The 13801-nt window shown below is 46.3% G+C and overlaps 1 protein-coding gene across 1 annotated transcript in view; it reads left to right on the top strand.

Moving 5' to 3' along the window:
• SNX30 (sorting nexin family member 30) overlaps positions 1–13801 on the top strand; it is a 244521-nt gene that overhangs the window by 116851 nt on the left and 113869 nt on the right. The gene's annotated exons all lie outside the window — the stretch shown is intronic.

The following is a 13801-nucleotide window of genomic DNA, read 5'->3' as shown; positions in this document are numbered from 1 at the left end:
CCCAAAGCCTAGTTTCTACATTTCTGCCTGATTGAAGTGTGAGGAAAGCTAATATATGGTACTTTACTGATATCTTAACATTGTTGCAGTTGAGTTTCTTCTTCTCTTGTTTAAACATAGTTGCTTAATATGTACCTATAATTCTTCTATATGTTATTTCTGCCAAGTGGAGCACCCAAGAACAGCAAGGCAGTTTAGAATGCCATAGTTAGGACATTCACCAGCATTGGCAAAACATGTTTTATGTAGATGCTGTGCAGCATTGACTAAAAAGGAAAGAAAGGCACAATGACACGGCCATGCGATTTTGTAGATGCATGCTTGCGTGATGACCTGTGCGCACTCAACTCATCATGCATGTGGGTGCCTTTTTTTTACCGGTCCAATATGGATTGGTAAATTTAAAAAATAGTAATAATTTGACTAGTGTGAGAGTTTTTTTAAGGCAGAGTATCCCTGCAGCAATTTGTTGCCGAGTCCTCCTAAACAATACAAGTAAAACTGTGAGGGAGGAGGGCAGTGTAGACGCGGCTGGGGAAGCAAATGGGCAGCGGGCATGGGACGTACTCGAGGCTGGGCTGGGGGGAGGCTAACAAGTGATCAGAGTATGTTAACAATAAAATCAAGCATTGGTAAATGCATTAGGTTTCACCTATATGATTAATACGCTATTTTTTTTATGTACGTTGTAGCTTGCTGAGTAGTTTTAAAATATTAAGTTACAGAAAGTCTGTTAGTGTTGTGACTTGTTTATGTACAAAAAGGCAATATATTGTGCTGTTACTAGTGGTATAGTGTGGGTAAGTAATGGCAATATATCTTTCAAGCAAAAGCGCATGCACCCTCGCAGGCAAGACCTAAAAAGTAGACACTATCCGTTTGTTAATCCTTGATTTTTGTACAGTTGTAAATCATTTAAAGTGCACAGAAACTCAGTAACATGTAAGTCCTATACAAGAGCAAACAACACAGGTTTAACAGCGCTTCAAGCAAAATGCTATTTTGCCTCCAGAGAGCACCACTTAAATGTAAAATACGACTACTATTCACGGCTTTATCTGGCATCGCCACTAGGCTGCGCCTTAAGGCTGCTATGCGTTCTCACTTTTTGTAGGCGCTGTGAGATAGTGTGCAGAACTCCAAAGTGTGAGACTTCTGCCTGATAACATATAACCAGTGTACTTGCAGAGAACATGTTTTCAAAGATGCATATCCTAGTACTCCTGACAGATAAAACATGTTTATGGTTACCCAACTCAATGGTACTCATTTTATTGACCTTGGAAGGATGAACGCATAAGTGGTCCTGCAGACTTGACCCGGTGATCATGATATCGAACACAGATCTCTACAGTGGATGCATTAGTGCACTGAGTCATAGAGACCTGCCTGGGACACTAAGGGCTTTGCAGCAGTACAGACGTGGGGACATAGAATGCCTGGGAAACAGATGACTCAACAAATGTTTTTCTGCAAATAAGTAAAAGTCATGTGAGGGAAATGTGTCATGTGTGCAAGTAAAATCAGAATGACTGATAAGTCAGGATCTGTAGGTATTCACGTGTGCCGCTATGAATGCACACAATGTGTGAGATCTGTGGATTTTCTGCAGTTGCAAGTGACACCGCAGGGAGGGAAGTAGGTGGTCTCCTCCGAAGGACATGGATGTGTACCATGAATACAGAATGAACACCCATGAAGCCTACGCTTTGAGTATAACCACAAACATCAGCCAACTGGTCCTAAAAATGGAAGGTTTATGCCTACAGATATTTTATAAAGCATTTTCATTAGTTAATAAAAAGAGATATTTGTACAGATCAGACACGTACATGGCATTATATTGTTATATATAGTCCAGCAACTAAAGAATGCAGCCAAGCGCAGCACTTTCAAACTTTGGATCCATGACATGCTACCCAAACCCATTCCCACGGAGACACATTACATCTGTGTGAATCATGCCTCAAAATGTTTAAAATGTTTAAAAGATGGAAGAACACAATCAAAGTGGCACTCTTTTTCCCCACGAGTGAAGTGACTGTCTTCTTTGGAAGCACCAGCACTGTGTATCTTCACTCTAAAAGCATTTTAACCCCTTGCATGCTGATGACGGCCCCCAGCCGTCATGCACTATGGTGCTCGTGTGCTGATGACGGCTGGGGGCCGTCATGAACCCGCCCACTTGCGATTTTGCCGCGCAGAATCGCAGCCGCATGCAAAGGGTTAAAGAATGTGGTGTTCCCCTGAAACATATATACAAATCTCTGCAGAGGATTTGTATATATAGCATAAGTGGTATGCTGGCCACAAATGTGGGTATCTGGTGGTTTTTCCCTACCTTATGCACTGTGCCAGATTACCTGCCTTAACTGATTTATACTTGTGATAGACCTTTGACCGCCATCTTTGCCTATTGCTGATCACCGACTGTATAACTTCCCCTGAGACATAGACAACAGAAAAGAAACTCAAAATAAACAAAGAACAGCTCACCTATTGCATATAATGTCTGCTGTGCAAATTATGCTATCTAAACTTCAAATGAATCGTTTGAGGCTGGTCATAGCATGACTTTGTGTCAGTTCATACAATTAAAGACCAAATTTATTAAGGTGTTGCAGGGGCAGTGGGAAGCACAACACCCTAGTCTCTAATTCCTAGAGACTTGAATACATTATATGGAATATCTCCCAGGTAAGGAGGCAACGCCCTCGGGTTTAATCATTATAGTTATTAGGGATGACGTATTTTGCTATTTCATGGCACTGTGAATAGTACCCGCTCCCGTGACCCAGGTGAATGGTATAGAATTTAACAACCCCATAATGATTAATGAATAAATCGTTCTTATCTTGTATTTCAATCTGAGACCTGCAGGCTATAAAATGCAAAAGCACACACTGGACTGACTGATTTCTTAGTATTAGAAGTTGTTAAAACAGTCTCTGCCGCATGTGGGGATTCTGATGTCTAACATTTGCCCCTTCATCCGTTTTAGTAGTGTCTGGGTAACCGAGTCATAGAACATAGAGATATTGGAAAAAGTGATGTACCCGCGACGCAAGGGGCTTGTAAATAAGCCCAAAGTGTAGACCAAGCCAGGAGGTGGGAAAGTGAGAGAAAATAGGAGGGGAGAGAGAGAGAGAGAGTGAAAGGAAAAAAGGAAGGTATTGATAGAAAAAAGAAAGGGAACGTGAAAAAGAAAGCGAGACAGAGAGAGAAGAAATGAGAGGAGATATGAGGCACAGTGCGGGAAAGAGAAGAATGGGTGCAAGAGAGGGAGGGGGAAGGAAAAACAAACGAAAAAAAGTAATACAAGCGTGATAGAAAGAAAAGATGGACAGCACTGCTTTTGGACTGACTCTGCCCTGACTCATTGCCTTTGACTGTATGATGTGTGTATTGAGTTTGGCAGAAGCCTGCACCATGCGTTGACGGCGAAGTATTTGTGACAGAACTGAAAGCAGCGCATGGACATTAATAGCACCCTGGCAGATGCTAGTGGCAACTACGGTTTTTGTTTAAAGCATGCCACCGACTTGGAAGAGGCACAGTCCATATTTAGTGCTGGAATACTTGTTCTGCCCAACAAAGATTACTGTTCCCACCACTTTGAGGTCCACGTCCTTGTGTTGGTGAGTGGGTGTGTGAGCCAGTTGAGGTGCGAGTGTGTATGTGGAGGTCATACTGGATATGTGCATGTTTGCTTGTTGGTGCACACGCGTTTGTCCGCGACTGTTTGACTATCTCTGATTGCGCGTATGTCCCTGTGTCTTTCTCTTAGTGTCTGACAGTGTGTATATGTGTGGCTCTGTGAGTTCTGGTGTGTCTGTGCGCGTGCTAGATTTGTGTTCCTGTACGCATGTCTCGACTGTACGATAGTGTGTTTGTGTGTCTGTTGTTAAAACCCTGTGTACTTGAATTTGTGTGTCTCTGTGAGTCTGTGTATGTCTGTGTGCCATTTTTTGTGAGTCTGACTGGCTGAGTCTTCGGGTTTGTGTGTGGGTGTGTAAAAATATCTGTATCATTGTGCACATGTTTGCTTTTGGTCTGGTTGTCAGTGACTCTTTCAGTGTGTGTGTGTGTCTGTCTGTCTGTCTGTCTGTCTGTCTGTCTACAATCAAGCACTGTGCTGGCAAAACAACAACAAAAAAGTTCCACAAAAGGGAATAACAACGTACTTAGTCGACAGGAAACTGATGAAAGAAGCACACGAGGAACAACACGAGGAAACAGGAAACCGTGTGCTCCAGCCAATAGAAATGGTGGGAAAGTAAGTGGCAAGCACAGGAACCATTGAAAAGCAATGAAAGCAAGAGGTCGGGATGTAAGCCCCTTTTCAGTTATATTTAAAACAGCAGATTTTGCAAGCAGTTGGCAGGCGAAACCTAAAAATGAAGACCCAGGGAGCAGATTGGTTCTTGAAGATGTTACGTTGACCTTCAATGTAAATGAGACATCTGAATACATTTCTAACTACTTCTATTCAAAGTATAAAATATTCCCACCACACTCTTTCACTCTTCATTCTGTAAGTTTCTCATGGTCTTTTGTAATGTCCATCCATCAGTGGTTGATTTGTGAAAAAATAAGTGCTGGGGCTCTCGTCAGGAGGCAGCTTGCCACCACCAGCCCATTACTCGTATTAGTGCCTCCTGTAACAGAACCGACTATTAACCGTGAAACCCTACAAGTGGGGAGAGGATTTGTTATAACTGCCAGTGCTGCCTACCTTGGAGCTGGGAAATGAGGTTCGAGTCTCTGAATAGGCTCAATATCCTGTGGTTCTGGGCAAATTACTTAATCTCCCCGTGCCTACAAAAATGAATGTGTCCTTAACTGGTGCTCATGAAAAGTGCTCCAATACCTTTGAGTCGAATTCACGCTGTAAGCGCCAGTGTTGATGATTGTGACGTGCTGAGCACTGGAAACCACTGCCTCAAATTAAGCACTGCCATCCATCAATAAACAATGCATTAAACAGTTTAAAACAATGAATTAGTTAGCTCTCAGTTTTTTAGTTCAGCCAATCATATCGCTCCTTTATCTTGAGCAGTGACTGAGCATCTTTCACCTGCCTCAACGTGTTTACCTGCTTGTTCACTCAGAACTAGCTGCTCTGTATACTACTTTAGCCCAATCAGTCCTAATAACTCCAGGCCCTCTATGAAGAAGAAAGTGAGGAGATTAATGGCCAGCAGAATATGGTCCACGCCTCTCTGGATGACACTAAATACTTTTTTTTCAGAATGTCTGGACTCTGATGAGGCAGGCATATCAATTTCAGATTTGAAAACAAAATTTAAAATGTTAATACTGTACCTCACGGTTAACCGATCGAGGTATGTGCACATAGACACACAGGGGTTCATAGTGACTTCAACAGGGGCAGCATCCCAAGCCTTTACCTGGTAGGGAGTGGGGCAGGGATCTTCTTGACTTGTGAACAGCCGCACCTTATACATGAAAAGCGACAAGACTACACATAATGTATGTCCATAAACCTAAGTTAGACCCCCCACACACATTTTGCAGAAAGAGGAAACAAGTCTTTGAGCAGAAGTGGGTAGTCATTGGTTAGGATTCTACATCTGTCTTTAGGGTTTTACCACATGAAGCATCCTGGGACTTCAATCATGGTACTGCAGCCATTTAAAATATTACAAATTCTGACTGTTTTGAAAGGGATTCTATATTCTATGCATGTGTCGATGCACAGGAATATCCTGTGTAGCATACCGTATATTTGACTAGTTGCATTATTAAAAAAATAATAGGATTGTATATATGCCACCCCTGCTATAACCACAATATGCTGAATTTATTTCAGTTTTGACCCTCAGTTGTATTGGAGTGAGAGTATGTTGGGACTGAAGTAATATTTTTCAAGACACCGGTTTGGACAAAAAACATACCCAACACATTTTGAGAAATTCAAACCCCAATGTTATGTTTTTGCTTTGCCACAAAGCTTCAATAAACGAACAAATGACAATGCTGAGATTGTACATTAAAGCGATGCCATACAATTTTATATAAATTATCGTGACAAAGAGACTATACAAAAAGGAGAGTATTCAAAAGCTAATTCTGGAGTCAGTCGATAAGAGGCGGCTGTTACTCGGGATTACAAGGACTGCTGCAATGAGGTATTGTGGCATTTTATTGCTCCCAAGAGTGGTTTGGTTCTCAGAGATCAATCTAAACATAAATTCAAAAGCCAATTACTTGATTAATGAAATGCATCTTAACGATCAATGGATGCAGGAAAAGTATATCAATTTTTTTTAAACCGAGCATTCCCGAGGTCCTTATTGTTTGCACTTTCCCAAGAACTGCAAATCACGGATACGCCAACCCTCCCGGGGTAGCTCATTAGATTTGCAGATGCGTTTTATAGTAGCTCCTGTCTCAGCTTTGTCGTTTCTTTTGAATGTGTGAGTGGATTGTGCATCCACAGATGTGATGCACGCAACTACCTTCTTATCCTAGGATCATGGCTTTCGAGTGATGAGATGTTTCTACAAAGGCTTTCGCATCTTACATTGCTGCATTTCTCAGAGTTTTTGAAGTAGCCCACGGAATCGGGATCTTTGAGCAAAACTCCGCAGGTCACGAATATTTATTACAAACATTAAAATTGAATTAAGATAAATTATTTAAAGACCTTGATTGCTAGCGGCATACAGGAACGACCATGCTTTGAGTGCTGTCCATGTAGCTGTGTACTGCTTCGGAGGGGCACACTAACCAGTCTTTGTGAGCTGTGGGGCATCATCCTTCATAAACCCACCTTTTGTATATGCAGGGTACTGGTTCACCACTACAAGATTTCCCTGGAGGTGCAGCATTCCTGCAAATGTAATGGTAATTTCAGTTGAAAATGTGTGTGCGCCACACCTCTACATCTGTGCCACACCTCTACATCTGTGCCACACCTCTACATCTGTGCCACACCTCTACATCTGTGCCACACCTCTACATCTGTGCCACACCTCTACATCTGTGCCACACCTCTACATCTGTGCCACACCTCTACATCTGTGCCACACCTCTACATCGGTGCCACACCTCTACATCGGTGCCACACCTCTACATCTGTGCCACACCTCTACATCTGTGCCACACCTCTACATCGGTGCCACACCTCTACATCGGTGCCACACCTCTACATCTGTGCCACACCTCTACATCTGTGCCACACCTCTACATCTGTGCCACACCTCTACATCTGCGCCACTCCGCGCTCTCTGCGCCACTCCGCTCTCTCTGCGCCACTCCGCTCTCTCTGCGCCACTCCGCTCTCTCTGCGCCACTCCGCTCTCTCTGCGCCACTCTGCTCTCTCTGCGCCACTCTGCTCTCTCTGCGCCACTCTGCTCTCTCTGCGCCACTCTGCTCTCTCTGCGCCACTCTGCTCTCTCTGCGCCACTCTGCTCTCTCTGCGCCACTCTGCTCTCTCTGCGCCACTCTGCTCTCTCTGCGCCACTCTGCTCTCTCTGCGCCACTCTGCTCTCTCTGCGCCACTCTGCTCTCTCTGCGCCACTCTGCTCTCTCTGCGCCACTCTGCTCTCTCTACGCCACTCTGCTCTCTCTACGCCACTCTGCTCTCTCTACGCCACTCAGCTCTCTCTACGCCACTCCGCTCTCTCTGCGCCACTCCGCTCTCTCTGCGCCACTCCGCTCTCTCTGCGCCACTCCGCTATCTCTGCGCCACTCCGCTCTCTCTGCGCCACTCCGCTCTCTCTGCGCCACTCCGCTCTCTCTGCGCCACTCCGCTCTCTCTGCGCCACTCCGCTCTCTCTGCGCCACTCCGCTCTCTCTGCGCCACTCCGCTCTCTCTGCGCCACTCCGCTCTCTCTGCGCCACTCCGCTCCCTCTGTGCCCCACCCCGCTCCCTTTGTGCCCCACCCCGCTCCCTTTGTGCCCCACCCCGCTCCCTTTGTGCCCCACCCCGCTCCCTTTGTGCCCCACCCCGCTCCCTCTGTGCCCCGTCCCGCTCCCTGGACGCCGTCCCGCTCCCTGGACGCCGTCCCGCTCCCTGGACGCCGTCCCGCTCCCTGGACGCCGTCCCGCTCCCTGGACGCCGTCCCGCTCCCTGGACGCCGCCCCGCTCCCTGGACGCCGCCCCGCTCCCTGGACGCCGGCCCGCTCCCTGGACGCCGGCCCGCTTCCTGGACGCCGGCCCGCTTCCTGGACGCCGGCCCGCTCCCTGGACGCCGGCCCGCTCCCTGGACGCCGCCCCGCTCCCTGGACGCCGCCCCGCTCCCTGGGCGCCGCCCCGCTCCCTGGGCGCCGCCCCGCTCCCTCCGCGTCGCCCCGCTCCCTCCGCGTCGCCCCGCTCCCTCCGCGTCGCCCCGCTCCCTCCGCGTCGCCCCGCTCCCTCCGTGTCGCCCCGCTCCCTCCGCGTCGCCCCGCTCCCTCCGCGTCGCCCCGCTCCCTCCGCGTCGCCCCGCTCCCTCCGCGTCGCCCCGCTCCCTCCGCGTCGCCCCGCTCCCTCCGCGTCACCCCGCTCCCTCCGCGTCACCCCGCTCCCTCCGCGTCACCCCGCTCCCTCCGCGTCACCCCGCTCCCTCCGCGTCACCCCGCTCCCTCCGCGTCACCCCGCTCCCTCCGCGTCACCCCGCTCCCTCCGCGTCACCCCGCTCCCTCCACGTCACCCTGCTCCCTCAGCGTTTACTTTGGCTCCTCTTCTACTCCCCCATCACTTTATTGCATTTCTTTTTTCTTTTTGGAGGGCTCTGCTGCTCTGTTTTGCTGCTGTGCCTCTACTTTCTCCCAAAAATTTGTTTTGCTGCACTTTGTTTATATTTTAATTTACTGCTCCAAGTTCAGCATCCGCCATTTTAGAAAGGTAAATTTAAAAAGAAGATAAAATTGCTTTTGTGCCATGATGCATATATGCACATGTATGTTGACTCATGCACGCATAGATATGTTCACGGTTAGGCTGCCATAAATAGCATCTACAGAATAAACATCCCAAAGTCCCATTGTTTTACATCTTACCAAAGGTTCACAAGAATCAAACCAACCCGCCCGGAAGACCAATTGTGGCGGGCTGTGATTCCTTGTTGGAACCAATTGCGAAATATGTGGACTGTTTTTTGAAACAATTCATGGAGCATGTTACTTCATATATACAAGACACAACGGATTTCATCACGAAACTGGAAATAATGAATTTTATTACAGGGAGGGACTTACTAGTCACGATGGATGTGACTTCCCTGTACACACAAATACCACAGGACGAAGCAGTGGCAGTGCTCTCCCATTTCCTAAATTTGAGACCCAGACCAGTCCAAGTTCCCACACAGTTTTTGGTGGATCTGGCGTCTTTTGCTCTAAAAAAGAACTACTTCCGTTTCGGGAAAGAGTTCTTTTTTCAAACGAAAGGAGTGGCTATGGGGTGTCCATTTGCCCCAGAACTGGCAGTATGATTCATGTCACTTTATGAGGAAACCTATGTACATCACAATAATCCATTCTCCGAGTATATCGGGGATATGGCTACGGTTCATAGACGACGTATTCATGATTTGGTCAGGAGGATCAGAAAAGTTGGAACTTTTCCACAATTGGCTGAACGACAGAACTTTTGACATCAAGTTTAGTATGGTCCAATCGCACAAAAGAATATCCTTCCTGGATGGGGAAGTCTTCCCTGTCGAAGGAAAATTGGCAACCTCACTTTTTACGAAGCCAACTGACAGAAACAAAGCCTTATTGTTTTCGAGTAACCACCCCAGGAGTTTAAAGGAAAACCTTCCTTACGGTCAATTTTTACGCGTGCGTAGGAATTGCTCAAACAATGATGACTTTAATCTACATGCGGGTAACTTGGTCAAAAAATTATGCGACCGAGGCTATCCCAAAAAACTAGTGAAGAATTCAATGAAACGTGCCAGATGGACACCAAGGGAAAGTCTTCTCGAGCGTAAAAAGAAAGACCAATTGAAACGTCAAGTCTGCGTCACAACTTTTTGCCCTAATGCCAACAAATTGAAAAAAATCATAGGACAGAATTGGCATTTGGTTAAGAACCTCCACGAGAGCCTACAGGAATCTCCCTTATTTGCTTTCAAGAAAGAAAAATCCATTGCCAACTATGTAGTTAAAGCAGAGACAATGAAGGAAAAACAACCCACTCTAAGACATCTCATGGGTTTGCCACCCATTACAGGGCACCACAAATGTGGCACATGCCTGTGCTGCGACCTTACTGTGGAAGGAACGCTCTTCCAACATAACGGTATTTTCTGGAAACACCAAACATTTAGCATCTGTAAATCTAAATACGTTGTTTATGGAATTAAATGCCCGTGCGGACTACTGTATATTGGCAAAACCAACCAAGAGATCCGCCAAAGGATCTCGCAGCATAAGTCCAGGTTAAAACAGAAGGTGGAGACCGCGCCTCTGGTTAACCATTGGATTAGATGCCAACACCAGATAAATGACTTGAAATGGACAGTCATTTCTAAAATAGAAAAAGACTCCTACGGAGGTGACTGGGATCAAAAACTGTCGAGGAGAGAAGCTCTCCTAATTGTGAAATTTGACACGGCCGTGTCCGGTCTCAACGAATTATCTGAAATTTACAAACTTTAACATTTTCTTGTGCAGCACAATTCAGAGGTAAATAGTTGCTTTATTTACCACCAATTTTTAAGAGGTTTGCCCTTGTCGAACCAATTTTTCACTAGCTTTGGGCCGACACCGGAGTTATGGCAATTATTACATTTAAATTTATCTTGTGCTTAAGGGTGACGCCAGCCCCCCTGTACCCCCTCCCCCGACTCCAGAGAGTCTGAATCTACAAAAGCAATTCGTGTTCCCCCATGCGTCGGTCTTGCACTGTTGAAACTACATTTACCAGCAGGCTTTGAGCCACGCATGCGTCTCCACCCGCCTGATGGCCATTGACTAAGTGTTTACCTCGAGAACCAGACGCGTCCCGCCACCGGTTAGTTTTCGGCCCCCGGGAATAGACATCGTGCTTCCCCTGCACGTTTTAAGTCCGCCTTGAACCAAATCTGACCCTGTCCACTTTGGTCTTTTTTGCAGAGAATCGACGCGCAGACAATCAGTCTTTACGCCGCTCGGTGCAAACCTACCAAACCTAATACATTTCTGGGTTTGAAGCAAGACCCCGGCCCGGTAAGCTCAATTTGTTAGCGTGCACCTTGGCGTGTTTGTATGCTTACATGTGAACGATGCTTTCGTTTGGGGACGCATACACTAAAATGATTTATACGCTGTCCATTAGGGTGACCCCGGCCGGCCCCGCACTGCAGTCTAAGACTCCCTTCATTGAACACCAGTCGGCTCTTTCACTAAGGTAAACTACGAGCTCAGAATGGCATTTAACATTGAAATAAGGCTTTGAGGAGTGGCACTAATTTCCTATTTTCCTCTTTTCTCGTGTTTTTCCTTTTCGCATTTACAGATAAATTCCTGTCTGCTCCACTGTTGGGTAAGCTGATTTTGGATTACTTGGTGTAGTAGTGCTTAGGAGGTGTTTGAGGTTTTGATAACCACTCTATTAGATACTTAGATTTGGCCTTCTCTTCCATTTTTTGTCTTCTTTGCAGAGCGTGCTTAGGCCCTGAAGAGAATCCCGTGAGTAGTGAGGATTCGAAACGCGTAGACCCTGTAGGGTCAACCTTTGCCACCCTGGTGCCTTAACGTTACGCCACCCGGTTTGGCACAAATACACCCATTGAGTGTTTAATATATGTTTTTCCAGACTACTAAAAGCGAAATCAATAGTGGTGTATTCCTTGCTTCCATTATTGCTAACAACTTATCTGCAATTTATTTTGGTTGACCCTATGTATTTTACCATTGTTTGAGTGTGAGTGGTGTGAATGTGATATGCTTGGTGAGCGTCGAGTTGGTTGCAATTACATTTTTTATTGTTTTGTGTTCCAAGTCATTGTTTGTGATGAATACAATCTATAAAGATGTATTAACATAGAAAATATGTGCAATGTTTAAATCATTGTGAATAAACAGCTATTCAATAGCAACAAACCCAGGTATTGAACTGATGTCTGCACTTTGGTGAAAGTCAATACGAAAAAACTTATCAGCACTGGCATCTCCCCCTTGTTGTAACATAAATAGCATCGTGACACGTGCGTGATGACAAGCGCGTATTCGTCACGATAATTCCGCTGCTAACATTCTGCTTGATTTAATTTGTTGAAATAATGAGGGAGAAAGGCCAAATGGTTGTTTGGTTACATTCATTGTTGTACTCGGGGGGGCCTGCCAGCACATATTGAGAGCAGAGCCAAGGGGCTGGCTTGGCTCCAAGAGCCTCTGCACTAGCCGAGTCCTGAAAAAGTTTGCCATGTAAATTCTGAAACAAACCTCATGTAAAACTATGATGAAACCTTTTCGAAATTCAAAAGAGTGCATTTCTTTATCTTGTGGGAGATTTTCACCGTAGTGCATTGGACTATTTATCACTGCATTGAGAGGCATTAATTAAAAGTGATCGTTTTAAACATCTATAGAAACATTCATGACGTCCCCCCCCTGCCCACAATGCAATTAGTGAACTAAAAGGCAAGTCATTTGTCGTGTTCACCCTATATATGGCTTTGAGTCTTTATGGTGATGCAGCAACATTATAGAGGATAAGGCCTAATGGACAGAGCGATTCATAAAGGGGGTGGTGATGGACAGAGTATCTGAATTAAGCAGAACACTCCTACCCAGTCAAAAGATCAGGGCTTGATCCATCACCGTTTTTTAGGTCACTGCACCATCCCAGCTCAGAACCCAGCTACATGCAAATTAGTCTGACCCTGGCCCAGTGCATCATGGGAACAGGGCAGACCAAACTACCAAGCCAATTCTTTACTGGAAAGAATACAAGCTTCCGGGGACCGGTTTCTGGCATTACAGCCGTCTTCGGCCCGGCTTGCTTGAATTCTGATGGTGCAGTGAGCAAGGGACTCATGTCTGAGCATACCCTTCCACTCCTATAGTGGCCAAAACGATTCATAAAGGGGGTGGTGATGGACAGAGTATCTGAATTAAGCAGAACACTCCTACCCAGTCAAAAGATCAGGGCTTGATCATCACTGTTTTTTAGCTCACTGCACCATCCCAGCTCAGAACCCGGCTACATGCAAATTAGTCTGACCCTGGCCCAGTGCATCATGGGAACAGGGCAGACCAAACTACCAAGCCAATTCTTTACTGGAAAGGAAACAAGCTTCCGGGGACCGGTTTCTGGCATTACAGCCGTCTTTGGCCCGGCTTGCTTGAATCCTGATGGTGCAGTGAGCAAGGGACTCATGTCTGAGCATACCCTTCCACTCCTATAGTGGCCAAAACGATTCATAAAGGGGGTGGTGATGGACAGAGTATCTGAATTAAGCAGAACACTCCTACCCAGTCAAAAGATCAGGGCTTGATCCATCACCGTTTTTTAGCTCACTGCACCATCCCAGCTCAGAACCCGGCTACATGCAAATTAGTCTGACCCTGGCCCAGTGCATCATGGGAACAGGGCAGACCAAACTACCAAGCCAATTCTTTACTGGAAAGGAAACAAGCTTCCGGGGACCGGTTTCTGGCATTACAGCCGTCTTCGGCCCGGCTTGCTTGAATCCTGATGGTGCAGTTAGCAAGGGACTCATGTCTGAACATACCCTTCCACTCCTATAGTGGCCAAAACGATTCATAAAGGGGGTGGTGATGGACAGAGTATCTGAATTAAGCAGAACACTCCTACCCAGTCAAAAGATCAGGGCTTGATCCATCACCGTTTTTTTAGCT

Source organism: Lissotriton helveticus, chromosome 2_1, assembly GCF_964261635.1.
Source record: "Lissotriton helveticus chromosome 2_1, aLisHel1.1, whole genome shotgun sequence".
In the NCBI taxonomy this organism is placed as follows: domain Eukaryota; kingdom Metazoa; phylum Chordata; class Amphibia; order Caudata; family Salamandridae; genus Lissotriton; species Lissotriton helveticus.
This window is presented reverse-complemented; position numbering and strand designations above follow the sequence as displayed.